Genomic DNA, 27,764 nt, shown 5'->3' with positions numbered 1-27,764 from the left:
GGAGCTGTGAGAGGGCTCAGCGGAGCCGAGACTCAGACTTCTGAGGAGGTGACGCCCACTGGTGGGGGCAGGTATCTCAAGGGGGTACGATGGACCAGTTCTGCAAGTGATGACGAAACTGCCGAGTGCGATGAGCTGCTATTCCCACCAGGGTGAAGAAGAATCAGGAAACTGATGGGACACCCATAGGAAGAACCATGAGAAAGGATGAGAGCCTCTGTATTCTTTCTCCCTACCCCCAGCTTTTCATATTAAGTGCTGTCTCTCAGGAAAATGAATGGATTTGGGGCATCAGAGAAGATTCGCAATTTGGGGCTTCCCAGACACTTCACACTGTGCCAAGACTCAAACCGCCAACACATCCCTGCTTGAACACCTCTGAGCACCTGCTTTAGGCTGGTGCATCCATTATCTCATTCAGTTTTCCCCAAAGCTTCTGAAAATCAGATATTACCCTTCCTGCTGTAGAGAAGGCAGACTCCCACCCATGGAGGCTGAGGAGAGTCTCCAAAGTCAGGCAGCTCATCACAGCCAGGCCTGGAAACTTGCAAACAGCCCTGTCCTGGGGTCTCCACCCCAACTTCCCACATTTATCCTGCTGGTATCCATCATTTATTTATTTATCTGTCATTGAGCTACTATCATGGAGCTGCTACCACAGGCACTGCCCTGTGTGTGGGAGATGCCCACAGCACATGGAGGAGGTAAGACACAGAATGGAATAGGATGCACCACACAGACACCCATCCCAGGAAGGGCATCTGACAGCTCTCAAGCTGCAGCCTCATTGCCTGTATCACAACAAAATGCCCGGAAGCGTCCTCCATGGTGAGGTGGTCTTACAAGAGGCTACAGGAAAAAAGTCCTGTCCCATCAAATGCACTTGGGAAATGCTGCTAACTCATCCCCTCTTGGAGGCACACCATGCAGGGTGGCAGAGCAAAGGCACTGAGGCGGGGAAATGGCACGCTGTGAGAAAAGGTATTCAATTTGGCTCATTCAAGTGTTTTGCAGATTTGTGCCACGAGTCTTTTTGGCCCACTACATTTATCAGTATCCACGGACAATGTTTTGTACCGCACACATGGGCGTGCTGCTCCAAGGAAGGAAGGTTGCAGGGGGCACGGCTGTACTTACCATGAGCAGGCAGAGGCCACGGCTTCTGAGCGCAGAGGCAGGGAGGTGAGGGACTGCCCAGGACGCAGGAGGTCTCGTTGTTCAGGGAGACACCTGCAGCGGATGAGAGACAAGGTCAGGGTTGTAACTGGGAAAGCAGGGACAAGGAGATGGGGACACATCACAGCTGGGAAAAGCTCACTAATTATCCCAGACAGCCACTTGTTAACCTGACGCCCTTTGAAATGCTTATGCGCAGTATCTTAAAAGTCCCTTCTTGTGCAGCGTGTATGACACAGAATTAACATGCAGAACATAAGAAACATAATCATACAAATCAATAAGGAAAAAGACAATCCAACACAGAAGCAGGCCCAAGAAAGGAAGAAGTGACCTTCAAAAGGAAAAAGAAAGCCAACAAACATAAGAAAAGACACCGCTCTTGACAGTAATCAGTAGAATGCAAATCAAAACAATGTATGTTTGTTTGTTTTCCATTTGATTGGCAAAAAAGAAGAGACTTGGTGCTACTGAATGCTGATTACATAAAACGGTCCCACCCCTTTGGAGGGCAATCTGGCCTTTTCTACTAAAATTTAAAATATGCATACTCTCTCTGCCTCAGTGATTCCACTTTTTGTCATCTACTGTAGACAACTGCCCAGTGAGATGTAAGTCTGTTCACAGCAGCGCTGTGTGTGACAGCCCCAAGTCTGAAACATCCAAAGGCCCTACACCAAGAGGTACAAGCTCTTCTGTATAAATTAAGCCACAAGGAAACACTGTATAACACAGGGAATAGAGTCAGTATTTTATAATAACTATAAATGGAGTATAACCTTAAAAAATTGTGAATCACTTTATTTTACACCTGCAACTTATTAATACTATACATCAAATACACGTCAAAAAAATAAATACTTAAATAGTCTCTATCAGGTCTGTACATACTGACAGCATATGCTGTAAAAAGGTAACCGATCACTACGTACAAGATAAAAAGATGTATGTTTACACGCATAAACTGATAATGATATAAAAGCGTGACTAAAAGTCTGGAAGGAAACACCTTCATCTGATGCCCGTAGTTGCCTCTGGGGTGGCCTTTGGGGTAAAAGTTCAAGGGAGACTCAAGTTTTATCTGTGCTGTTCGAAGCTTTACAATGAGCAAGTGTTTGTATGTCACTTACCCACTTCCTTTGTAATGAAAACCAACTTCCTGTGAAGTGATACACTATTATATGGCATGAAACAGAGACAGACATCTCTTCCAGCTAACACACAGAGCAAAGAGGGTAGAAATGTCCGTCAAAGAGCGGAATGACTCTTCTGTTTCCAGTACAGTTACTGGTTGTGGGGAGGAAGTAACTTTCCTGCAGCCCCTGCCGTATCTGGGCTCAGTAACAAGCACTTTGCAAACATCCACTCACCGATTCTTCACCAAAACCTTATGGGGTCCATGTGGTTAGGCTCTAGAGATAAGGAAGGATCCCAGAGCTTGCTTTTGACAAAGCCTGGACTGAAACCCAGATGTGCCTGAAGACACAGCACAAGGTGTGATGGGTCACTGTGTGTGTCAACTTGATGGGGCTAAGGGATGCCCGGACAGCTGGTAAAGCATTACTTCTGGGTGTGTCTGGGAGGGTGTCTCCAAAAGAGATTAGCACTTGAACCTGCAGGCTGAGTAAAGAGCATCTGCCCTCACAGGCTGGGGTGGGCATCATCCGCTGTCGGGGGCCTGAGCAGAACAAAAAGGTGGAGAAAGAGAGAAGTGGCTCTGCTGGAGCTGGAACATCCGTCTCCTCCTTGGATCCGACACCACTGCTGCTCCTGGTTTTCAGGCCTTTGTTCTCGGGCTGACTTGCACCACCAGCTTTCCTGCTTCTCCAGCTTGCAGACGGCAGATTGCGGAACTTCTCAAGCCCCATGACTGAACAAGCCGATAGCCTGTAATAAGTCCCTTTTGATACAGCTGTATCTATAGGCGTGTCTCTGCCTGGCTCTCTATATCCTATTGGTTCACTTTCTCTGGAGAAACAGAACCTGATTAATACACAGCCTTTCCAAAAACCACCACCCTCACATTACTGACCTATAAATATGTATGCTCATGTATATGTATCTAGTCTATCTATCATCTCTCCCCATAACCATAAATAGTTGGCTTTATACTAGAGGTTCTCAATTAGGGACGAGTTTTCCCCCCGGGGGGACAGTGAGCAATGCCTGGGGACATTTTTGATCATCACAGCCGAGGGGAGAGGTGCTACTGGCAACTAGTGAGTAGAGGCCACGGATGCTGCTGAACATCCTACGATGCACAAAGGATTCTCCAGCCCAAAAGGTTAAAAATGCTGAGGTTGAGAAACCTTGGCTTCCACCTCGAAGAATGGCTTGAAAGTAGACATCCCCCGGAAGGTCAGGCAAGGTCAGCGTGAAATGCGCAACTTCCGTCTCTCCACCCAGATCTGGACACTTCCTGCAGCCAGATGATATACGGCAATGAAAAATTATTGCTCACCGCCCTTTGGACAAAAGCCAGTCAAGTTCTCTGTAGCTTTTTGAGAAACCAAATAGGAGGGCAGCAGGGTCCAACCGGTCAAAGATAATGCAGCTGAAGGCAAGTTAAAAGGTTTAGGAACAGGTGAGAACAGTCCCTTGGATTCTTCTCGCCCAGAAAGAAAAATCTGACAGAAGAGCTAACCCATTAGACAAGGAAAGTGCAAAGAATATTAATCAGTAAACAGAAATACCCCATGCTGTGTTTGGATTCTATTTTTCATATCAGACAGCATTTTCACTTAAGATGTGTTTGGATAGTCTTTCTGAGTATTTATCAACTCTCCTTTCAGTATGAATTCTTCCCATTTTCTGTCTTCTTAAGTCTACTTCCAATAGTGAAAAGGTGCCAGTGATAATTAAAACCTAATTGTATCCCTGCATTCATTAAAGAGAAAAAAAAAAGAAATATGATCTCCTGTAAAGCCTCATAAATAATCAAGTCTCCATATCTACCCGGAATTACAGTGATTTGAAATGGATACGGTTTGGAGAGGAAATACCCAGAAACGCAGTGAAATTAATTGCTGTTTTTCAAGACGCAGCTTTAAAATGCAGTAATTAATTGACCTACTGTTGGAGACAATTTCTCCATAGTTAATAACCACTCTTCCCAGACATGAGAAAGACAGATTGCTTCCATTTGAAAACAGCCTCCACTAAAGCCGAATGATGGAAGACATCACTGTGTTTTCTGGTACATGCACCATAACCAGATGGGATTTCATGAGTTGCTGTTACTCTTTTAGTCCAGTGAGGAGAACATGCCATCAACATTCCTGCAAAATGTGCTTCTGTGCTTTCCTGAGTCTGAGACATCTGTTAGTGCACGGTTCAGTGTGTTGTCAGGGGAGAGCTTCCCGTTGGAAATTGCTGCCTTGTCCCATGGAAGGCAGCATGATGTTGGGCTCATCTGTGCAATGGGCACAGCAAGAGAGAATTCAGTTCCCACGTGTCCCACCCTTTCCCTCTCACACCAACAGGCCCTGTGACGGATAGGTGAGATGTTGCAGGGAGGCAGCAGTTGGGTCAAAGTTGTAGGACTTCTCCAGACTTCCATGCCTCTCCACTTTTGAGCTGTGCAGCCTCCAAGTCCACCCCTCTCCCCCCATCTCCTGCCTTTGTCCTGGAGGGGACTGACTGCATCAAGGGAGCCCCCTTGCTGTCTGGCATCTCTCTGGATGTGACCAATAGGAAGTCCCTGAAAGAAACTCAAGAGAGGGAGAGTAAGATTAGGGTGCTGATGTGTCAGACACCCTCCCTGAAGAGCTTCCCTGGGCTGGCTACATCCTGCTGCAGCACCTGGCCCAGCATCCCCACCTCCATCCTCCCAAAGATGCAGTCTGAGCGTGCCGTCCATTTCTGCTCGGGCCACACTGATAGTCTCACGTCCTTCTTAACCTGATCTCACCCGGGGCAATCACTTTGTCTTAGCCTTCTAGTTTCCTTGCAAGCAACTGCACTTTATGAGTCTCCCACGCCCAGACTGCACTCAGGACCGATACACTATCCAAAGTCTGCCCTAGAAAGAGAACCAGAAACCAGAAAGTAGAAGAAAGAGAAGCTAGAACGTAGCCACCGTTGCTTATTTTACAGATGAGGGAGTGGAGAAGACTGACGTAGGCATGAGGCAGGCAGTGAATTCTGCCTCTGCCCTGGGTCAGATTGAGAAAAACATGCACAGAGTGGGAGTTATTTGTCAAAGGGTTTGGATGGGTCTTTCTCCACAGTGGGGAGCTGAACTCAAGGTTTTCAAAAATTCCTCCTTTAAAATCCTAACTCCATGTGTCATATTCCTTGAGTCAGGATGCACGGCTCGGGAGTTGACTTTACATTCATCACAGTCCCCAGAGAGAAAAACTGATGAGCTCTGTTTGTCTGTTTTGTTTTATTTTCCCGTCAGTCTTTGGCTGGGGCGTGAAAACAGCAGGTCCTTCTCTCTCACGCAGGTGGGTGCTGACTCCCGGTGGACCCTTACATCCAAACCTCTCTCGGAAGGAAAGTGATGCTCCTATTTTGGTTCTCCTTTCTTCTTTTTCTCCTCTTTGCCCTCCTCCTCTTTCTCCTCCACCTTCTTTTCGTTCCTTTGCATTTTGCAAAGAAAGTCAATGATACCACCCCAAAGACAGCACCCAGTAAAACACGAAAGAGCGCTAAAGCATATGGCTCCCTGAACAAATCCAGCCCTTCCTCTTAGCCAATAGTTCCGGCTGTCTTATTTAAAATTTAAAATTTAGAATTCCCATTTATTTCAGCGGGAACTGCAAAAAAATGCCCATAGAGGGACCCTCTAGTCCTTGGGTGGTCAGAGAGCAAGTGATTAACTGATTGTCCCACAAGAAGACTCCCAGCCCGCTCTGCGCAGCGGCAGGCAGGCAGCAAGAGGGCGGAAAGTGAACGATGAGAAGCCCCCCACCCTGTACACAGAGTCAAGCAGCCTGGCTTGAGGAGGTGGCTCCACTGCAGTAATGACACTTCCTACGCCAAGGTCTTCCCACTTCTCTTTCCACTGCGACTACAGAGACTACATCTCCAGGCACGGAGACAACCAAAGAGAGAAGTGGCCCCTCAGCAGCCTGGAAGCTGCATTCAGCTCTAGCAAAGGAAGCCTGGAAAAAAGCACAAGTACAGGCTTTCCCTTAATTCAAAAATACCTGGGGCTGGGGATGGAGGCGTCATCCTAGCTCCCAGGAATCTTAAAGAAGTGTCCTACATTAATCCTCCTCTCTAATCCTTCCAACCATTCCTACAATTAAGACAAGAATTCCTAGGTCTGTTCAAACAACAGTCACCCCATCTTTGTGAACCACTCCAGAAGAAACCCAATGGCCTTATTCTACTGATACCTCCAAGGCTACTGTACCAATGTATGCCTCAATTAATACTCATTAAGATGACCTTATACATGAAACACTTAAAGAACTAAATTCTACTATGTAGAATGAGACTGAGATAATGACAGAGGAATGGGGCAGGGGTGGAACCAAAACACTGAGTAGTTAAAGTAATGATAATATTGTCTCTTAACTGACTTTAAATTCTTCATGGTCTCATGCAGCACCATTTTAAAAATTCAATGTCCATTGGCAATTACTTTTCATATACTTCTAATAAAATTGATTAGTTTCTTTTCTAGTACACAGTCAATTGGAAGATGTACATTTAAAGGGTAAAGCTCAGAGGGGATGGAAGAGAGGGAGATCTAACTCAGAATGAAATTATAGGGGTTGGGGGTCCAGTGAGAGGATGATGAAGAGGTTTTAGACCTAAACAGACATTTCTCCAGTGAGGACATACAAATGGCCAATAAGCACTTGAAAACATGTTCAAGATCACTAATTATCAGACAAATGCAAATCAAAACTACAACAAGGTATCACCTCACACCAGTCAGAATGGCCATCATTTTTTTTTAACATTTTTTATTGATTTATAATCATTTTACAATGTAGTGTCAAATTCCAGTGTTCAGCATAATTTTTCATTCATGGACATATACACACTCATTGTCACATTTTTTTCTCTGTGAGTTATCATAACATTTTGTGTATATTTCCCTGTGCTATACAGTGTAATCCTGTTTATCTATTCTAGAGTTTTGAAATCCCAGTCTATCCCTTCCCACCCTCCATCCCCCTGGCAACCATAAGTCTGTATTCTCTGTCTATGAGTCTATTTCTGTCCTGTATTTACACTTTGTTTTTGTTTGTTTGTTTTTTAGATTCCACATATGAGCAATCTCATGTGGTATTTTTCTTTCTCTTTCTGGCTTACTTCACTTAGAATGACATTCTCCAGGAGCATCCATGTTGCTGCAAATGGCATTATGTTGTCGGTTTTTATGGCTGAGTAGTATTCCATTGTATAAATATACCACCTCTTCTTTATCCAGTCACCTGTTGATGGACATTTAGGCTGTTTCCATGTTTTGGCTATTGTAAATAGTGCTGCTAGGAACATTGGGGTGCAGGTGTCATCCTGAAGTAGATTTCCTTCTGGATACAAGCCCAGGAGTGGGATTCCTGGGTCATATGGTAAGTCTATTCCTAGTCTTTTGAGGAATCTCCACACTGTTTTCCATAGTGGCTGCACCAAACTGCATTCCCACCAGCGGTGTAGGAGGGTTCCCCTTTCTCCACAGCCTCTCCAGCATTTGTCATTTGTGGATTTTTGAATGACGGCCATTCTGACTGGTGTGAGGTGATACCTCATTGTAGTTTTGATTTGCATTTCTCTGATAATTAGTGATATTGAGCATTTTTTCATGTGCCTTTTAATCATTTGTATGTCTTCCTTGGAGAATTGCTTGTTTAGGTCTTCTGCCCATTTTTGGATTGGGTTGTTTATTTTTTTCTTATTGAGTCATATGAGCTGCTTATATATTCTGGAGATCAAGCCTTTGTCGGTTTCACTTGCAAAAATGTTCTCCCATTCCGTAGGTTGTTGTTTTGTTTTACTTATGGTTTCCTTTGCTGCACAGAAGCTTGTAAGTTTCATTAGGTCCCATTTGTTTATTCTTGCTTTTATTTCTTCTAGGAGAAAATTTTTGAAACATATGTCAGATAATGTTTTGCCTATGTTTTCCTCTAGGAGGTTTATTGTATCTTGTCTTATGTTTAAGTCTTTAATCCATTTTGAGTTTATTTTTGTATATGGTGTAAGGGAGTGTTCTAGCTTCATTGTTTTACATGCTGCTGTCCAGTTTTCCCAACACCATTTGCTGAAGAGACTGTCTTTATTCCAATGTATATTCTTGCCTCCTTTGTCAAAGATGAGTTGACCAAAAGTTTGTGGGTTCATTTCTGGGCTCTCTATTCTGTTCCATTGGTCTATATGTCTGTTTTGGTACCAATACCATGCTGTCCTGATGACTGTAGCTCTATAGTATTGTCTGAAGTCTGGGAGAGTTATTCCTCCAGCCTCTTTCTTTCTCTTCAGTAATGCTTTGGCAATTCTAGGTCTTTGATGGTTCCTTATGAATTTTATTATGATTTGTTCTAGTTCTGTGAAATATGTCCTGGGTAATTGGATAGGGATTGCATTAAATCTGTAGATTGCCTTGGGCAGTGTGACCATTTTAACAATATTGATACTTCCGATCCAAGAGCATGGGATATCTTTCCATTTTTTAAAGTCTTCTTTAATTTCCTTCATCAATGGTTTATAGTTTTCTGTGTATAATTCTTTCACCTCCTTGGTTAGATTTATTCCCAGATATTTTATTACTTTGGGTGCTATTTTAAAGGGGATTGTTTCTTTACTTTCTTCTTCTGTTGATTTATCGTTAGTGTAAAGAAATGCAACTGATTTTTGAACGTTAATTTTGTAACCTGCTACCTTGCTGAATTCTTCAATCAGCTCTAGTAGCTTTTGTGTGGACCTTTTAGGGTTTTCTATATATAGTAACATGTCATCAGCATATAATGACACTTTTACCTCTTCTTTTCCAATTTGGATCCCTTTTATTTCTTTCTCTTGCCTGACTGCTGTGGCTAGGACTTCCAGGACTATGTTGAATAGGAGTGGTGATAGTGGGCATCCTTGTCTTGTCCCAGATTTTAGTGGGAAGCTTTTGAGTTTTTCACCGTTGAGTACTATGCTGGCTGTAGGTCATTTGTGGACTTTTGAATGATGGCCATTCTCACTGGTGTGAGGTGATACTTCATAGTTTTGATTTGCATTTTTCTGGTAATTAGTGATATTGAGCATTTTTTCATGTGCCTATTGATCATTTGTATTTCTTCCTTGGAGAATTGCTTGTTTAGGTCTTCTTCCCATTTTTTGATTGGGTTGTTTTTTTTTCTTATTATATCATATGAGCTGCTTATATATTCTGGAAATCAAACCCTAAAAGGTCCACACAAAAACTACTAGAACTAATTGAAGAATTCAGCAAGGTAGCAGGTTACAAGATTAATGTTCACAAATCAGTTGCATTTCTTTGCACTAACGATGAATCAACAGAAAAAGAAAGTAAAGAAACAATCCCCTTTAAAATAGCACCCAAAGTAATAAAATCCCTAGAAATAAATATAACCAAGGAGGTGAAAGACTTATACACGGAAAATTATAAACCATTGATGAAGGAAATTAAAGAAGACTTTAAAAAGTGGAAAGATACCCCATGCTCTTGGATTGGAAGAATCAATATTGTTAAAATGGTCACACTGCCCAAGGCAATCTACAGATTTAATGTAATCCCTATCAAATTACCCAGGACATATTTCACAGAACTAAAACAATCTTAATAAAATTTATATGGAACCATCAAAGACCTAGAATTGCCAAAGCATTACTGAAGAGAAAGAAAGAGGCTGGAAGAATAACTCCCCCAGACTTCAGACAATACTATAGAGCCACAGTCATCAGGACAGCATGGTATTGGTACCAAAACAGACATACAGACCAATGGAACAGAACAGAGAGCCCAGAAATGAACCCCAAAACTTTTGGTCAACTAATCATCGACAAAGGAGGCAAGAATATACATTGGAATAAAGACAGCCTCTTCAGCAAATGGTGTTGGGAAAACTGGACAGCAGCATGTAAATCAGTGAAGCTAGAACACTCCCTCACACCATACACAAAAATAAACTCAAAATGGATCATAGACTTAAACATAAGACAAGATACAATAAACCTCCTAGAAGAAAATAATAGGCAAAACATTATCTGACATACATCTCAAAAATGTTCTCCTAGAACAGTCTACCCAAGCAAAAGAAATAAAAGCAAGAATAAACAAATGGGACCTAATGAAACTTAACAAGCTTCTGTGCAGCAAAGGAAACCATAAGTAAAACAAAACAACAACCTACGGAATGGGAGAAAATTTTTGCAAATGATGAAACCGACAAAGGCTTGATCTTCGGAATATATAAACAGCTCATACGACATAACTTTTATTACTTCTTATTTAATAAGAAATTGATTAATTGTATGAATCTGCCTTAGAGTAAAGCTTTGGCAGTATAGTATGTATTTACAATGACACATTATTTCTTTTATTTATTTCTAAATAATTAGTAACTGAGTTCATATTATTCTTTGACCCAAAGTTATTTAGAGAGGAATTTTAATTTTCATTATTATTACTTTTTAAAATTTATATTTATCTGACATTAAATTTAGAGAATTGATCTTATAAAATATCTGCTTTAAAGAATGTATTGTGCTTATGGTTGTGGCTTAGAATAAGATACAATTTTATAAATCTTCTGGTGAAACTTAAACATTTTTACTTTAATATAAGAATATTCTTAATAATTATTGTATTTATGTTTATCTACATACTTCTTTATTTGTAGTCTATTTTATCTGCCAGCAGTAAGAGAGGTGTGTCACTGTCTCCCAAAGCAAACATGCTGCTGTAAATTTCCCACTTTATTTCTAACATTTTTAGCTTTATATATTTTGATGCTATGTCCTTCGGCAAATAAATTTTCACAACTATTTTATCTTAACGGTGGATTGTAAAATGACACTCTTTATCTCCTTTAGTGTTATTTGGCCTGGAATAAAGTTTGCTTAGACATTACGGTTGTCAGCCCTGCTTTGTTTTTGTATTTCCTCCATAATATTTTGTAACCAATGTTTTCAATTTCTTTTGCCTTTTAGTTTTATGTAGCCCTGAATGGGGATTTACTGCTGAACAGTTAAGAGAAGTTTGGTCTTCTCACTTGTTGGAAAATACTCGTCATCATATGGAATCTTTGAAAATGAGCTTTAAAAAATGCCAACAGAAACCTTTCTTTGCTTGGCAGCCCCGTTCCCTTCCCTGAGTGATCTCCTCTGGGAGGCAGAGCTGGGAACTGTGAGCCCTCCATTTCACTCAGTGGCTGGAATGTCTTGGTTAAGCAAGCTTGCCTCTAGGCTGTCGAGTCAGTCCAGCACTCTGAGCACACAGGTGAAATAAGAGCGGTAAATACGATGTCACCACTAGGTAAAACCTCAGTGTGTACAACGATAATAGTATTACCTCTCAGTTAGCGCTCCATGTATTTGTATTTTCCTTCCTACTGCCATCTTCTCCTGCACTCTCAGCACAACAGTGGAGCCACAACAGTGTTGTGTCAGTAGGGGGATAAAATACAAGAAAATCATGCTATATATTTTAGATAGCACACTCTGTCCAAGGCAGGTTAAGACAAGGGCTCTGCCTGTCTACAACGCCATAGGAGACGTCAAGAGCCAACTGACTGTATGTCTTAGTTACTATCTGCCCAGAGATCTGCTCTAAGCACTTTATACAGACTTAAAACACCTGTGCCTCAGTTTACTCATTGGTAAAAGAGGATTAAATGAGGTAATGAAGTGCATATGAAGAGCTAGCTCAATTTTATTGTGATACCAACTTTTCATTACTGTTTTACCATGTCCTCTCAACTTTATTTGTATTTATTTATTTTGGAGTCTACATTTTGCTTATTTTTTTTCCCAGTAGTTTAGAAGGAACTCACCCTTTAAAAATGTTGCTTTAGTTTCCTCCTATTTATTTGGATCATATTTTTCTCTGATCCATAGATTTAATGCCAACTCTCACCCCCTTGTAGGATAAGCAGTTGAATCGGTTTGTTTTTCATGTCCCCTTTCTAAATTCATTTTCTCTTATATTAGTGCTATATAATTGAGAACCATCTCTCTTAGGAACTATATTGGTATTTGCATACAAATTGGAAGGATATTTCCAGTTTTTGACTTTATATTGTTTTCTTATCTCACAATCACTCTTAATACCATGGTTTTCCCATTCTTGAGTCACTAATTTCAAGTCAATTCTCAGTTGTGTGTAGATCAACTTCAAGTTCTTTTTCTCTACAATAAGATTTTATTGGCAACATATTTTGGAAGTTTTTTCAATTTCAATATGTTTTCTGTTTTGTTTTGTGTAGAGTTTTTTGTCTTTTTTTTTTTTTTTTTTTTTGGTCTTTACCCATAAATGGCCACTTGTCTGGTTATAATATTCCTGGGTCACACACTTCTCTCTGAAAACACTGTCCTATTTTCTGGCATTTACTCTGCTCTTCTAGGTGTAGATCATTTTCCATTATCTCTTCTTATAATACAGTGGGGATTTTTCATCTCCATATTTAGATCCTTTCAGCTTCAGAAAATTGTATCTAATTATACCCTTGATGATTGTTTGCTTTCAATTGATCACTGCTCATCTTTAGAAATATCTGAAATGTACATGTGTTATATCCATTCTCTGTCTCTCTGTCCTTTTCTCATCTTTTCTTTGTATTTCCCAGACACAAACTGGCTGCCCAGTAAATAGTTTTGAGGGAAAGAAGGAAAGAAAAGAAAGGAAGGGAGGGAGGGAGGGAGAGGGGGAAGAAAGGGTCCAGTGTGGGGTCATGTTTCCAAGTTTATCCTATTTCAGCTTGGATTTGACTTACTGATCCTTTCTGTCTTCACTGTGGGGAGTGAGAGGTTCACCTCCCCAGAACTGAGTGTTAGCTTCCTTGCAACATTTTCTTTTCTCACTGAGCTCCATTTTTTTCATATCAGTCATGTAGTTGTTGTTTCCAAAAAGGCTTCCAAATAGTGTTTTAGGGTCCTGATTTCTTATATTTTACCAAACATTCTATATGTTCCCTCCACACCCGACTTGTACAACAGATCATTTTCAAGGCGATTTTCTTTCTCTCTTTGTCGTGCAGTATTTCCCAACCAGCCTCTTTGATTTTCCTTTCAATAAAAGTTCTTGAGTGATGCCGCATGGAATTGCTAGTCTGGAACAGGTGTTCTTCTGTTCAGATACTGATGGACCAAGGTGAGATCATCTCCTAATCCATCTGTCTGGGTCTCTGACACTTTAAACCAGTGACTCAATGAAGTATAGGGATCACCCTTATTGTATGCATTACTGACAAGGCTTTCCTGTCTCTACCCCAATATAGCCTTCTCCCTACAGGGATTATGGTCCTCAGATATAAGGGGGCCCTGTCTGCCCCCATTGACTGCTTTTATTTGTTACTTATTGTGTCTATGAGTAGATACTGGTGGGATATAACAAGATGTAGGGGAGTCAACTGCCCCTTTCAAGAACAATGCTTTAAATAAATGACTAACTACTTTTATAATTGGTATAAATCCTGGGTCTCTGAGCCAGGTAGAGACAGTGTGACACTTTGTATGCATGTATATGTATATGAGTGTGTGTGTGTGTGTGTGTGCACGTGCACGTGTGTGTGTCTGCATGTCTGTGTGTAGTGGATGAAGTGGAAAACAAAATTTTATCCTACATACTTCCATGAATGCAAATTATAGTTCTGTAATCTATTTTTTTCTTTTTCTCCACTTTTAATTTAGTACCTGTTAATCCTAGAATATGTTTATTCTGATAGGAAATTAACCTAGATCGTAAGCTCCCTGAGGACAGGGAATATGCACTTGGCACACCAGTGAATCCAATGGCCAACCCCATAGAAAATGCTGGATGAATAAACGAGTGATTAAACAAAGGTTAGGATGAACCAGAGCCATCTATTTTTTAATATCACAGACAACAGTCTCCATGTCTTTCTATTTATTCTATTTATTTGGGTTTGCAAATAAGTTTTTTAAATTTTTAAATTAAAAAGTTATTCCTACCAGCATCCAGCATATGGTAATGATTTTAATGGAAATGTTCAGTTATTCCTCTTTATAAATTTCGGTATTTCAATTTCTCATGTGTGATGATAAAGGTGTTGACATGAACAGAATTAGCTCACATGATATCATGAGGTTTGGTGTGCACATTAAAAAGTAGCGTAGGACCTGGAGATTGTCATTCTAAGTGAACTAAGCCAGAAAGAGAAAAAAAAAATCATATGATGTCACTTATATGTGGAGTCTTAAAAAAAAAAAAGACAAGTGAACTTATTTACAAAACAGAAATAGACTCACAGACATAGAAAACAAACTTATGGTTACCAGAGGGGGAAGGGAGTGGGAAGGACTAAATTGGGAGCTCGAGTTTTAAAGACACTAACTGCTACATATAAAATAGATAAACAAGTTCATACTGTATAGCACAGGGAAGTATATTCAATATCCTATAGTAATTTATGGTGAAAAAGAACATGAAAACAAATATATGTATGTTCATGTATGACTGAAGCATTATGCTGTGCACCAGAAATTGACACATTGTAAACTGACTATACTTCAATAAAAATATATATGTATAATAAAAAAGTAGCATGACTACTATAGCTTAAAAAAGAACCTTTTTCTTTTTCATCAGAGTTATGAAAGGATCTTTGTTAAACAAGGGCAGAAAATATTCCCATAATTCCAAGACTCAAATGCAGTCACTATCAACATTTCGATATGTTTCCTTCCAGGCCTCTTGTTCAACGCGGAACCCTGTGGCTGTGGGTGTGAAGTGACCCACCAGCCCAACCCTAGTGGATAGAATCGTGGCATTTAGGAAGAGGCATGGAATCTACAGCCCTGCAGCTGAGACATTCCTTTTATGATTTGTATCTTCCCATTTTGAAAAATAATTGCTGCTACCAAAACCCCTCCATAGCTCTACACCCAACAGTGACCAAAGAGAAATCAGATGAGGGGGCAGGCATCAGCAGGGGCTGCATGAGGCACGTGCACGTGGGGGCGCACCTTGGAGGCAAGCAGAACGCTCTTCAAATATGATTTTATAATAACTATGTTGTTCACATCCTACCAAATTAGCAATTTCTAGTAACAGAAACCCAGGAAATTCTGCAGCTCATAATTATGGGCCTGACCCATGGAAATGCTATCTTCAGGCAAATCTATAATGTGTCCAGAATGGTGTGGGAAGAGAATCCGGATGGCAAAAATGAGCCATCTGAGCCAGCTGAGCAAAACCAGACAATCTTCTTAGTGAATACAAGCTAGAGATTTTACCATGTATTACTGAGAAAAATCTGTGACTTATTAAGGCCCTGCTTTGTAATATTCAAAGGTTATGAGTTGTAAGTAAGCCAACCATCTAGAAATCTCTGTAAAGTTTTCATTTTCGATTGGGTTCAACCATGCTAACCCATCTTTGGATCGCCATGGTTAAATCCTAGATCTGATCCCACTCTTCACCCACAGATTCCATGCAACCTGTTCTTTTAATTACAGAAATCCAAATCAGGCCAAAACTGATGAGATGCAGGTTTAAGATTCTGATACCCAGTGTGCACAGAGCAGATTCAAAACCTGCCACCCACTTCCCAAAAATGGGCACTTTCCAAAGGCATTCTTGTGTGAGTGTGCTAAGTTTCCAATATTATTAAACATCATTAGATGCATTTCCTTTTTGTTGTTAAGCGTTTTAAATATATATTACTTAGCATTCTGCTTCTTTTTGTTCACTTAACAGGATATGATCAAATAGCTCCATTTTATTAAATGGAAATCAAAGCCATCATTTTAGTAACTGCATGATACCCCATGTAATGTACACATTACCAACCTTTTCCTCCACCTTTGAGATCTAGACTGAGGAACTTACTTTGTAAAATCCCAGCGAGAAATATTGTCTGGAAAAGTTTAACGATTCATGCCAAGGGTTTACGATATTATATGAAGACAGATGTCATCCACCAAAAAAAGAAATGTACCATTCAGAATTCTGTTTTATGTTGCTATTTTTTTTAGCACGACTAACCAACTCTCTGTTCTTCTGTTTACATGAAATAGTTACTTATACGGTATAGCAATTATATAAGTAGCTACTTTATATAAAGATGCCAGGGGATCGGGTACCACTTCAGAAAGGGATATGGAACCATACACAGGCCCAGACACACACACTTCTCTTGTGGTTATTTTGTGTGTATTTTGATTCTTGAATCACAGCAAGAGGTCTTCTGGCAGGGCCCAGCCCTGGAAGCTGGATGGAGGAACTGAAGATACCAGGGGAGGAAGAGCAAGGCTCTAACAAGAGGCTACTAGGCCTCTTTTCGAAACAACAGTAAGTCATGACTCTCCTCTATCATATATAATTTAGCTCTGAGGTTTGCCAATTTCTGAGTAAAATGAATAAAAAATAAGTTGTGCAGTCATGTGAAATACCTTTGGTTAAGCTGTCCTGAGAACGACTAAATTCAAGATACAGGAGTGTGTGGATGGGGGCGGGGCGGGTAGACACATGCATTTAATATGCAACAGGTAGAAACAGAGAGAGTGCTGTCCTGGTCCAGATACGGGAGGATGGGTCAGCAGTGGGTGGCATCTTCCCAGGGGTGCAAGAGTGTTATATCACCTTTGTTTAAAAAGGCACTTGTGTTACCACTTTTAAATTTTCTACCCATAACACACCCCCTATGACCTGCACTCAGGGCAGACCACTCCCACTTCCCCAACCCTGGTGTGCCATTGGCTTCTATATAGAGTACCTTATCGTCTATATAAAAAAGAATCTGCAGGGTTAGTTATTAACCCCATTTTAAGGAGAAGAACCTGAGACTCAGAATTTAAATGACTTGCCCTTGGTCATACAGCTAACAAGAGGTCAGGTCAGGATTTGGACTCAGAGCATGCCAATTCAAAAGCCTATATTCTGTAAAATATGCTTACTGCATAGAGATGGTGACTATAGCTTTTATTCAGAGATAGATAAAGAAGAAGCAAAAAGAGTAAACGGCAAGAGAGTAAGAAAGCTACAGAGTGGCTGCTTTATAGTTTGGGTCTAAGGTCTTGACCTTCTACCTCGTGTTTTTATTTATTTATTTTTTGGTTACCATCTGTTATGGACTGAATTGCAGCCCTCCAAAATTCATATGCTGCCATCTCAACCCCAAGTATGTCAGCATGTGACTATATTTGGACACAGAGTCTTTAAAGAGGTCATTAAGCTAAAATGAGGTCATCATGTTTGGACCCTTCCAGTATGATGGAGGTCCTTACAAAAAAGAGGACATTCTGATACAGACAAGACACACACAGAGGGAAGCACATGTGAAGACACAGGCCATATCTCCAAACCCAGGAGAGAGGTCTCAGAAGAAACTGACCCTGCTCACACCCTGACGTTGGACTTCCAGCCTGCAGAACTGTGAGAAAATGAATGTTTAAACCCCCTAGTCTGGGCTATTTTGTAATGGCAGCCCTAGCAGACTAAGACACCATCATCAGAGTTACATGGAAGCCGCACTCCAGGCAGGGCTGCCCCACACTGAGACCCTACAGAGTCAGTCTCTCAGGGTGAGCCATTAGCTGCGTTCTTTTAGCTCCACAGAAACTGTTTACAGTCACAAGCCCAAGACACACTTCTCTGTACCCACAGGAGCGAAGGGCTGGCTCTAAATCAACATTCCTATAAGGGTGCTACCTCCCCTTTCTCTTTTGTCTTTGTCAAACGGCTCCTTCCCAGCAAGTTGTATCAAGTGTGCGCTGGCTGCCGTTGGCAGAGATGAGCTCCCCCATTTGGTTGCTCCTGAGTCAGGGCCTTAACCAAACATGAAATGACAGAACTGTTTCCAGCGGAGGATTAATTGAGCCAACTCAAGGCAAACACAACATATTTTGGCATTGCTTTTGACAGATGGAAATAAAACAAACATTAGCAACCGGATTGTAGCTAACAATATGCAAAATTAAAGAAGGTACCTTTTTAACTCTGTCTGGGAGCCCACTGGCTTTTCTTATAAAATCTGCAGAAAAAAAAAAAAAAAAGACAGAGCTGTTAATCTCGTTACACAACCAGTTAGCACATGCAAACAAGGGGAATTAAAAGCCTTTGCATTCAGGGGAGGAAGCAGATATTTGACACATATATTTATTAAGGAGACTGGACTGGAAAATAGCACTGCTGTATTAATCAGAAATGGTGTAGAAAATACTTAAATAATACAACTGAATGTGCAGACAGCATAAGCTGCTTACAAATGGAAGCCTAAGGTCTATGTATTTTTATTTGAAGGTTACATTTTCAATTAATTTTTTTCAGCTTGTTGCCACCTCTTCCAAGCATCACTGTTAATTGCTATGAAACAACATCTCTCCCTGTTTGAATTCTGGCCGTGGAGGCCAGAAGCTGTCAGCCATCTAATAGGCCTCAGAGTATTGGGGCAGGAATCAAAACTGCTGGGTAGAAGCTGAACCAGTATGTCGGGCTGTGAGAAGCCAAGTGATCGGTTAAACACTCCTTTCTTTCATGTGCTCGGTTTTTCAGCAGTTACGTTTATAAGCTCTAGTCTTGTCACTGAAGAGTGCAAACAGAAGCTTTCTATGACTGGGAATTTCCAAATATCCCAACTGGAGGGGGTCTGTGACAGCAGGGTCTATGTGCATGCAACCCAGTGGATGGGCAGAGAAGGGACCATCTGCATCCTTCCTCTTTAGATGGAACGATATACACGTCCTGGCTGTAAATGAGCTTATCCACTTCTGCTGGGTTACCTGGCATGGGAGGGCCCTCTTCCAGTTGGCATGCTCATTGTCTGGGATGATAGGAAACAGAACTGGGAAAGCAATTGGATGGAGAATTGGACGAAGGATGCTTCCAGTGGGGTTGGAAACAGGGTCACATCTTGAGTCAAGGGCAAGGTTAGAAGGAAAGTTTGGGAAAGATACATTCACATAGGTTTTAGCTGGAAGACATGTTTGGGCTTGAGAGTCAGAATTAAATCTCAGGAAAATTTTAAGTTGAGAATAAAGGAGAATGATGGCACTGAGGAGCAACTGGGTAGCTTCATGTTTAATTTAAAATAGGCTGGTATCATAGACAGACCGTGGGTGTTTTAAGCATTCTGGTCTGAATCTACAACAGCCAAAACACGGAAACAACCTAGATGTCCATCGATAGAGGACTGGATACAGAAGTTGTGATGTATTCATACAATGGAATACTACTCAGCCATAAAAAGAATAAAATAACGCATTTGCTGCAACATAGATGGACCTGAAGATCATCATTCTAAGTGAAGTAAGCCAGAAAGAGAAAGAAAAATACCATATGAGACTGCTTATATGTGGAGTTTTTAAAAAAGACATAAATGAACTTACTTACAAAACAAAAACAGACTCACAGACATAGACAATAAACTTACGGTTACCAGGGTGGAATGGGGGTGCGGAAGGATAAAATGGGAGTTTGAGATTTACACATACTAATTACTATATACAAAATAGATAAACAACAGGTTTCTGCTGTATAGCACAGGGAGCTATATTCAATATCGTGTAGTAACTATAGTGAAAAAGAATATGAAAAGGAATATATGTATGTACATGTATGACTAAAACATTATGCTGTACACCAGAAATTGACACAACATTGTAAACTGACAATACTTCAATTAAAAAGAATATTAAAAACAAAGTATTCTAGTCTGAGTTACTGTAGTTTATGGGGATGAGAGGGGCAGAGCTGATGTGACATTCACGTGTTAGGCCGGCCCTCTCACAACTGCCCACTTTCCCAGGACACAGTATGGAGATGCCTGGAGCACACGGATGGCCCATTTCTATCCTGGTCTTTGTATCCAATTCCATCAGGCCCCAGCAGGAGTAAGCTGGAAGGATTTGGGTTTCACGTGAAGCAAGAATGCAGAACACTCCAATACTAGCACCACTTTGAGAACAGGCAGCTGTTGTTGAATTTGCATTAAGAGAACAGGAAGTTCATGAAGTTCAAGCCAGTGAACTCAGCTAGTTGAGTGCTCAGCCTTGTCCACAGCAGTGGCAGGCATCTCCAGGATCTGGAAAGGGCCTTTGAGAGGTGCTAGGAGCACTGGCCGTGTACAGTCCCGTCTTACTCTCAGGAAGGTGGTGAGCACGCTCACACCAGAGTGTCCAGAAGTCAGATCTGTCACAGCCTCATAAAGAAGAATGAAGAAACCCAAATGTGGCATGGCGTCCTGGCTGGGGAAAGACTGCTGAAACAGAAAGAGAGTTATGTGAATGGAACATGGCAGAGGGGGGAAGACAGGAACAGACTTGACAATGACTGACCTGCAGTGCCCAGGCAGAGGGTCACTGCATCTGGGGAACATTAGCAAACTGGTCCATAAATGGCATCTCCAGGAGGTGGCTGGTTCAGTTCACAGGCCTCTTGAGTGGCTGTTGTGAAGCATCGTTGACACCATCCATCACCCTGAGATCGTCTTCCTTACCCAGAACGCCGAAAGGGGGCTCCTGTTGACCGACAACTTCCCAGACATTCAATGCAGAGAGTCGGAAGCCCTGAGAGGCAACATGAGCCTTCTTGTTCGTGGGAAGATCACTTTCTTCATAGAAATTTATAGACTAGATATTGGTTTGAACACGATTCTTGAATCTACTTTCCAGGGAAACTCCCTATGGGCTAGGTCTCCTCTGACCTTCTGCCAAAAAGTCTTGGAGAGAAAAAGTGATGTCAAATTCTGCACCACATCACCTTTGCTGTTATACTCCTGATGGGCTCCTGAGAAATTTCAGTCGGGTAAAACGTCTACATCATAGTGGTTTACCCACTTCAAGTGTGCAATTCAGTGAGCTATTTCCTAGTTAGCTCACAGAGGGTGCAACCACAACCACAATTCCATCTTAGAACATTTCTATCAGTTCAAGAATATACTTGTGCACACTTGTAAAGATTCCTATTTCCACCTCCTGGCCCTGCGCAACCGCTGACTGGCTGTCTGTCTGTATAGATGTGCCTTTTCTGGGCATTTTGTATAAAGGGAAAGATATATTACGCAGTTCTCTGCATTTGGATGCTTCCAATCAGCATAACTTCTTTTTTGGATTTGTCCATGCTGTGCGTGTATCAGGACTTCATTCCTGGCCGTGACTACGTAATATTCCACTGTGTGGGTAGTACACATTTTGTTTACCTATTCACCTGTGGACAGACATTTGTGCCATTTTCACCTTTTGGCAATAATGAATACCACTGCTATGAACTTTTGTGTACAAGTCTGTGTGGAAATGTTTTCATTTCTCCTGGGGAGGCACCCAGGAGTGGATTTGCTGGGTCATGTGGTAAATTTACGTTTCCCCTGGTGGGGTCTCGAGCAGTCACTGACTCAGCCTCCTCCTTAGCACTGTGCAGGGTAATCAGGAGACAGCCTGAGAACTTACTTACTGTGTGTTCATAACACTCATTCCCTGGGATATTTCCCATTAAGACTGTCACAACTTGACCTCTCTTTAAATTCAGGACGGCCCCAGAGTAGCCATCTGAGGTTGTGATTTCAATGCCATGACTCTAAAATACAAAACACATGAAAGCACCTTGAAGAGCTGACAACACATAAGATGTTAATGGGATACTGCTGCCATCATTAGTGTTATTCGTTTGCTGTCAACAATTTGAAATGATGGGGTTTTAAGCTCTATCTGGTAGGATCAGGAAGCAGCTAAGATCTCACACAAAGAGCCCTTGACTCTGATGTTTGCTGCCATCACCTCCACTCCCAGGTATGGGAACTTCCATACAATGATTTGCCTTTCCACGCTTTAATTGCTTCGCTGAAAAATGAGGCCACCAGCCTCATCTCTCTGAGTTTCCACTGGACTAAACACATTGGCAGCACATTTAACCCAGTCCCATGGGGCTGTTGGGTGGTTAAATTACTTGACCCTAATTTTAATCTAGAAAGGTTGTAGATCTCAAAGAAAAGATTCTGAGACCAATTCCCCAACACCAGCTGGGTGTCCTACAATTTAACTCAATTCCAACCCTCTCGACCTGGAAATAGTGTCAGCTCTCACAGGTCAAGGGCTCAGTCCTACAAGACACCTCGCACCCCTCCATCACCCTCAGGTGACAGGCACAAGTCCAAGTTGTCATCTGTTCTTCTGACTCACTGGCTCGGGGTGGAGATTCCAGTGACCCCCTCCTGGGGTGTGGTTAATGTGCTACAGCAGCTCACAGGACTCAGAGAAAACTTTGCTTATTAGATAAAAGATGTAACTCAGGAAAAGCCAGATAGAAGACAGGCAGAGGGCAAGGTACGTGGGAAGAGGAACTGAGCTTCCATGCCCTCTCCATCCTGTCATCCTCCCAGAATCTCAACCCGTTCACCAGCCAGAAGCTCTCCAAGCCCGTCGTTTTAGTTTTCTTGGAGGCTTCATTACACAAGCATTACTGATTAAATTATTGGCCATGGGTGACTACATTCAGTCTCCAGTGTGTCTCCACTCCCAGGAGTTCAAGGGTGGAACTAGAAGTTCCAACCCTTGAATCACAAGGTTGGCTCTCTTGGCAACTTAGCTTCGAGTTGTCAATCATCTCCCCTCACCTTTAAGGGATTTGCTAAATTCAGCTCATTAACAAAACCCAGTTGTGGTGGAAAGGGGACTGTTATGAGTAACAACATACCCATTTCACCTTTATGACTCTGTAGCCATTTCCAGAACAAAGGACAAGAGAGATGCTCCCACTCAAGGCTCAGGAACTTCCAAGCGTTTGGGGAGCTTTGAGCGAGAAACAGAATGAAGTCCAACTAGATATTTCTTACTATGAATCACAATATCACACTGCCTGATTTTATTCACTTATTCATTTTCTTTCTCTTGGGGATTTATTTTTGTAGGATTTTGGTATCTCTCTTTTAAAGAGAAATAAACAACAAAAATAACAGTACCACACATTGATAAGGCCCTCTTGAAAGCTGCTTTCATATGAGTGCTATCATTTAGACTTTTCAACCTGTGGTTCTTGAGCCTGGTTGCTGATTAGGATCAGCTAGAGAGCATTTAGTCATGCTCAGCGCCTGGGCAGCTGGGAGAGCTTAGAGAGCTTGCCCAAGGGCCTCCATCTAGGTTGTGATGCCACTGGGATTTGAGCCCAGGTCTCTAGACTCAGTCCACTACTCTGTTTCCTACACCGTATTTTTCTAGGAAGAAAATTTAACCAGAATTTAACTAAAATTTAACTGAAGTGGATGGAAGCCCTGGCGTGGAAAGAGGGTAATTTGAGTCCTTGGCAAAAATATACAGGCGAGTGGCAATAACACACTCACCTGAACAAGTCTGCAGGAGGGCTTCATCTCGCCTGGCCTAGCGTACCCCGAAACCAGGGCACAGCTTGTTATAAAACTGCTTACTGGGAAGTTGTTCAGAGAAAAGTGGAGAGTCTAAAGGGATAGATAAATCTATAAGCAAGACTACTGAGTTGGTAAAACGCCCAGCTCAGCAGTTCAGAGCCAAGAGCAGAAAGGCTTTGTGAGCAGGTGGGTACCTTTATTATGGTAATCAACTCTGGGCCCAAGAAGCAATGAGGTCATCAGGGTTCCTGGGATGCTCTGAAGCCAGTGAGTCTGCCAGGTGAGCCCAGAAACACGGAGCTGGGTGACACCCAGCTGGGGCTACAAGTTAGGACCTCTCTGCACCCAAGGCCTCAGCGGGTTTCGGCCAACTCGCGAATCATCGCAGATTGACGGGGGAGATGCTAACAGGAAGGAATTACTTGAAGAATCAGGAAACTCAAGAACAGGATGGGAATTTGAAGCCATCAAGACAAGCCCCTCGTTTTACAGATTAAAGAAAACAAAGCCCAGAGAGGGGCAGTGACTTGCTTCAAGGCCACAGAGCTACACAGACAGCAGGTCCAAGGCTCCCTGCGTGGTGGTTCTTCCACCGTTAAAATCAAGCAAATATGAAAACATGAGTAAAACACAGAAAAGCCCCAGTGATCATCAGGAAGAAGACTGGGGGCGTGGGGGGCATCACCGCACACACTGTCACTCTCTGCTCTGCCCCTCCACTCTCTCCTCCAGCCCCCTCCACTCCACCTGTGGAGAAAGCTACCATTTTGGCTTCCACTCTGTGTTACATGGTGTTAGAACACCATGGAAAACTGGTTCTGATTCTGCCTTTGCAGTGTGTCTGGGTAAGTCACTTCACCTCTCTGGTCCTTGGGTTGTCCTTAAGTAAAAGGATGACTGTGAAAAGACAGTTCCAATGATACCCATTACACCTGGTCTACTCTCTAAAGCAGGGACTGGCAAACTACAATCGATTCTGGCCCACCATCGGTTTTTGTAAATAAAGTTTTGTTGGAACCAGCCACATCCAGTTGTTAACGTACTGTCCACGGATGCTTTTACGCTATAATGGCAGAGTTGAGCAGATGCAACAGAGACCACAGCATCGACCACCAAGCTGAAAATATGTACTAGCTGGCCCTCTGCAAAAAAATTCTGCTGATCCCTACAAAACAACACACCCTCTCTGCCTACTACCTGTGAGATACGTGTACACACACACACACACACACACACACTACAATATATTTATATATTTCCTGATCCAGACAATTATTCTGCTTATGTGTTTGCTTTTAGAAAGAACATATTTCAAGCATACAGCTAAATACAAAAACAAATTCAAGAAATGATCCTAATAGCCCCCTAGTTTTAACTGATGTTAACATTCAGTTAGATTTTCATGTTTTCAAAATACTGTATCATAGTAATCTAAACTTATAGGTAATCTTGAATTCTTTCAGGAAAAGGAAAGAAAGATGTACATGCATGGACTCAGAGCTAACCGACCTGAAGAGTTTAGCACTGCTGTCATCGGATTACTGTCATTTTATTTTTGGTTTTTTCCCGATGGGTAGCAGGGTCTCCCTTATGAGACCTGTGGTCTAAATTGCAAGACACACGTCTTCCCAGAGATTCAGAAAATACTCATGAAATGCAAAGTAAAATTGTGATTTTAGTTAGGTCATCTAACCCTGGTTATCTCAGCTAGCAGCTCTTGATGCTCTGCTGAACTGTTCATATAAATGGGGCAAGATTTGAAGAAAATAAAGAGATCGAATGGAATGCCCTTTTCCATCCACTCTTATCCTTCATCCACTTGGTGAAATTTCAATCACAGGAATCCATCTTAATTGCAATGATCTTTTAGAATCACAATTTATTTTGTTAGGAGAGGCAAAACCTTTGAGACTTCTCTGGACACCAAGGTTTGCACGACTTCATTTGAAGTCAAAGTCCCTATGGCCACTTGGCTCCCCAGTGACCCGGTCTCAGCTCACATAAAACCAAGGACAGACATTTGTTTCCTTTTCTGATGCAAAGGGCAGTGTCTGCCTCTCTCATCCGACTTCATCACCACCAGTATTTGCCTTCCACAGCCTCATACTATTTCTTGACTGTATTCACCATTTGCCCTTTTGAGGCTTTTTCATGGCTGGCGTCTGTGCACTTTTGTGTGTGTGCTTGTACACGTACACGTGAGCATTTCTAATCCTCTCTCCCTCCTTCCAATAAATAAGTGGCCTGGATGTAAGGGGAACATAAACGCATTGAGGGCTCACCTTTGAAAACTCTCCCTGACCAACATCCCTCTGGTAGAGAACTTAAAGATGTCTCTGACGAAGCCAGAACAATTATTGTTGAATTTCTGAAAGTCTGCTAGGTTAGCACATAGTTCGTTAAACAGTCATTGAAACAAGGTCTTGAGACAGAAATATACGTTCGTTTGCTGATGCTATCTCAGTTGTGCTAATGACTCCACAAGGTAAGGAGGGAGTGACTTCATCAAATCTAATGTTTCACGCCGTCTCCCAGCCCCACTGTGCAGGGTGCCTGCCTCACAGGTGGAGTTCCTCTCTCCAGATTGAAGGGCACATGATTTTTAAGCTTTGGGACTTAATGTCTCTGTTTCAACCTTCAGAACAGCCCTCCCTAAACCCAGTGACAGAGCTCCAGCCATATTTCAGGCCTCCCAACCTCCCAAGCTGGGAGCCAAAAGTGTGCTTGACACGGAACCCGAGGGGACTTGGGACGGTTAATAATGGAAGTTTCTTAAATATATCATAAATATCTATTACCAGGAAGATTAACAATGATAAGAATGCCCTTTTCTTAGCACAAGACTTTTCTCTCTTGATACTTAACCTATCCCCCTGGATAAGGTGAAGCTTCGCACCTTAATGAGGGACTATTAAGACGCCTATAATTAAAGTGACTTTTCTCCAGAGTGCGCAAGGAAAATTACATTTTTTTCCTCTTAACAATAGTGAAAACATAACAAAATAGCTACAGCAAATCTGAAAAAGATCATGTCCCTCCTGATTCTATCCCCCTCAAAAGGGCAGAAAGGGACAGTTTCAATCTAAAACTGTCACACTGGGGAGGCACAAGGACACCTGGAAAATTTACTTAAAATACGGGTCCCTGGGCCCAACCCACATAAACCCTGCTTCTCCAGATTTGGGGTCAGGCTCAAAACTGCACCTTTTAATAACACCCCAGGAAATTTGGGTGTTGGTGTATAGAAGATCACACACTGAAAAACAATGCCACATACTCAACACTAGTCTTCTCTTCCTATATAATATGTATCTCCCAATCTTCCAATTCTGTGTTCCAGCCTCTTGTTATCCAGTACATATTTATTTACACTACATTCGTTTCTCAGCCTGGTGAAATGTAAGAGATCAGAAATAAATCCCCAAGCCTCTCTTAAATTTATTCAGCTACATTCTTATTAACGGGCCAGAGGGCAGGGCGTATTTACAGTTTCCACTGTGCATTGCCATATTCCTTCCTCCGGGTGTGGAGAAATTTATATTTAAACTGGCAGATTAAGAGGACCCAATATTCACCATAATGTCACCAGCAATGTGTATTTCAATTTATTTTTACTTTGTTCTGCTAATTTAGTCAGTGTAAAATGGTACCTCAAGGTGGATTTAATTTGCACTTCTTGCATTTCTGGTGGAGATTAATATGTTTTCCTGTGTTTCTGTGCTATTTATAAGCTTCCCAGAGTTACAGTTAAACTTCTGAATCTCTCTTTGCATTCAGGGCAAGGCTTTTTGCTTCTTTCTTTATTGTTGAGACAATGGAAAGTGAACAGAGACTCAAGAGCCAGAGATGGGGCAGGGCCCATGGCTGGATCAGCATGCAAGGACAGTGCCCTTGGCCAGATCAACCTTGTGTCCTGAAGGTTTTCAGGCAAAAACTTCTAGCTGGGAGGAAGACAAGGAGAAAAAGGGTCTTCCAAGTGAGGTTTCTGGGAAAGAGACTCAGACAGAGAACTGCATTCGGGGGATTCTTGGGGCAGCTGCCTCAAGAGCAAGACCAGGAGGAGGTGGAAGCAGCTGGAGGCTGGAGCTGGCTGTGGGAGGGGCCAGGCAGTCAGTGTCAGAGGTGGCCCCCGGGAGCAGTAGTGCTGAG

General features: G+C 42.0%; 1 long non-coding RNA gene across 1 annotated transcript in view; it reads right to left on the bottom strand.

Moving 5' to 3' along the window:
* LOC105093786 (uncharacterized) overlaps positions 1–27,764 on the bottom strand; it is a 463,250-nt gene that overhangs the window by 127,283 nt on the left and 308,203 nt on the right. The window contains exons 6-7 of the long non-coding RNA XR_010382533.1: positions 18,250–18,293; positions 1,138–1,230 (exon numbers count right to left, since the gene is read on the bottom strand). This is a non-coding gene — a long non-coding RNA (uncharacterized LOC105093786). The remainder of the gene's footprint in view (positions 1–1,137; positions 1,231–18,249; positions 18,294–27,764) is intronic.

This window comes from Camelus dromedarius, chromosome 9 (assembly GCF_036321535.1).
Source record: "Camelus dromedarius isolate mCamDro1 chromosome 9, mCamDro1.pat, whole genome shotgun sequence".
In the NCBI taxonomy this organism is placed as follows: Eukaryota; Metazoa; Chordata; class Mammalia; order Artiodactyla; family Camelidae; genus Camelus; species Camelus dromedarius.
The sequence above is the reverse complement of the archived record's forward strand: the minus strand, read 5'-3'. Positions and strand labels throughout refer to the sequence as shown.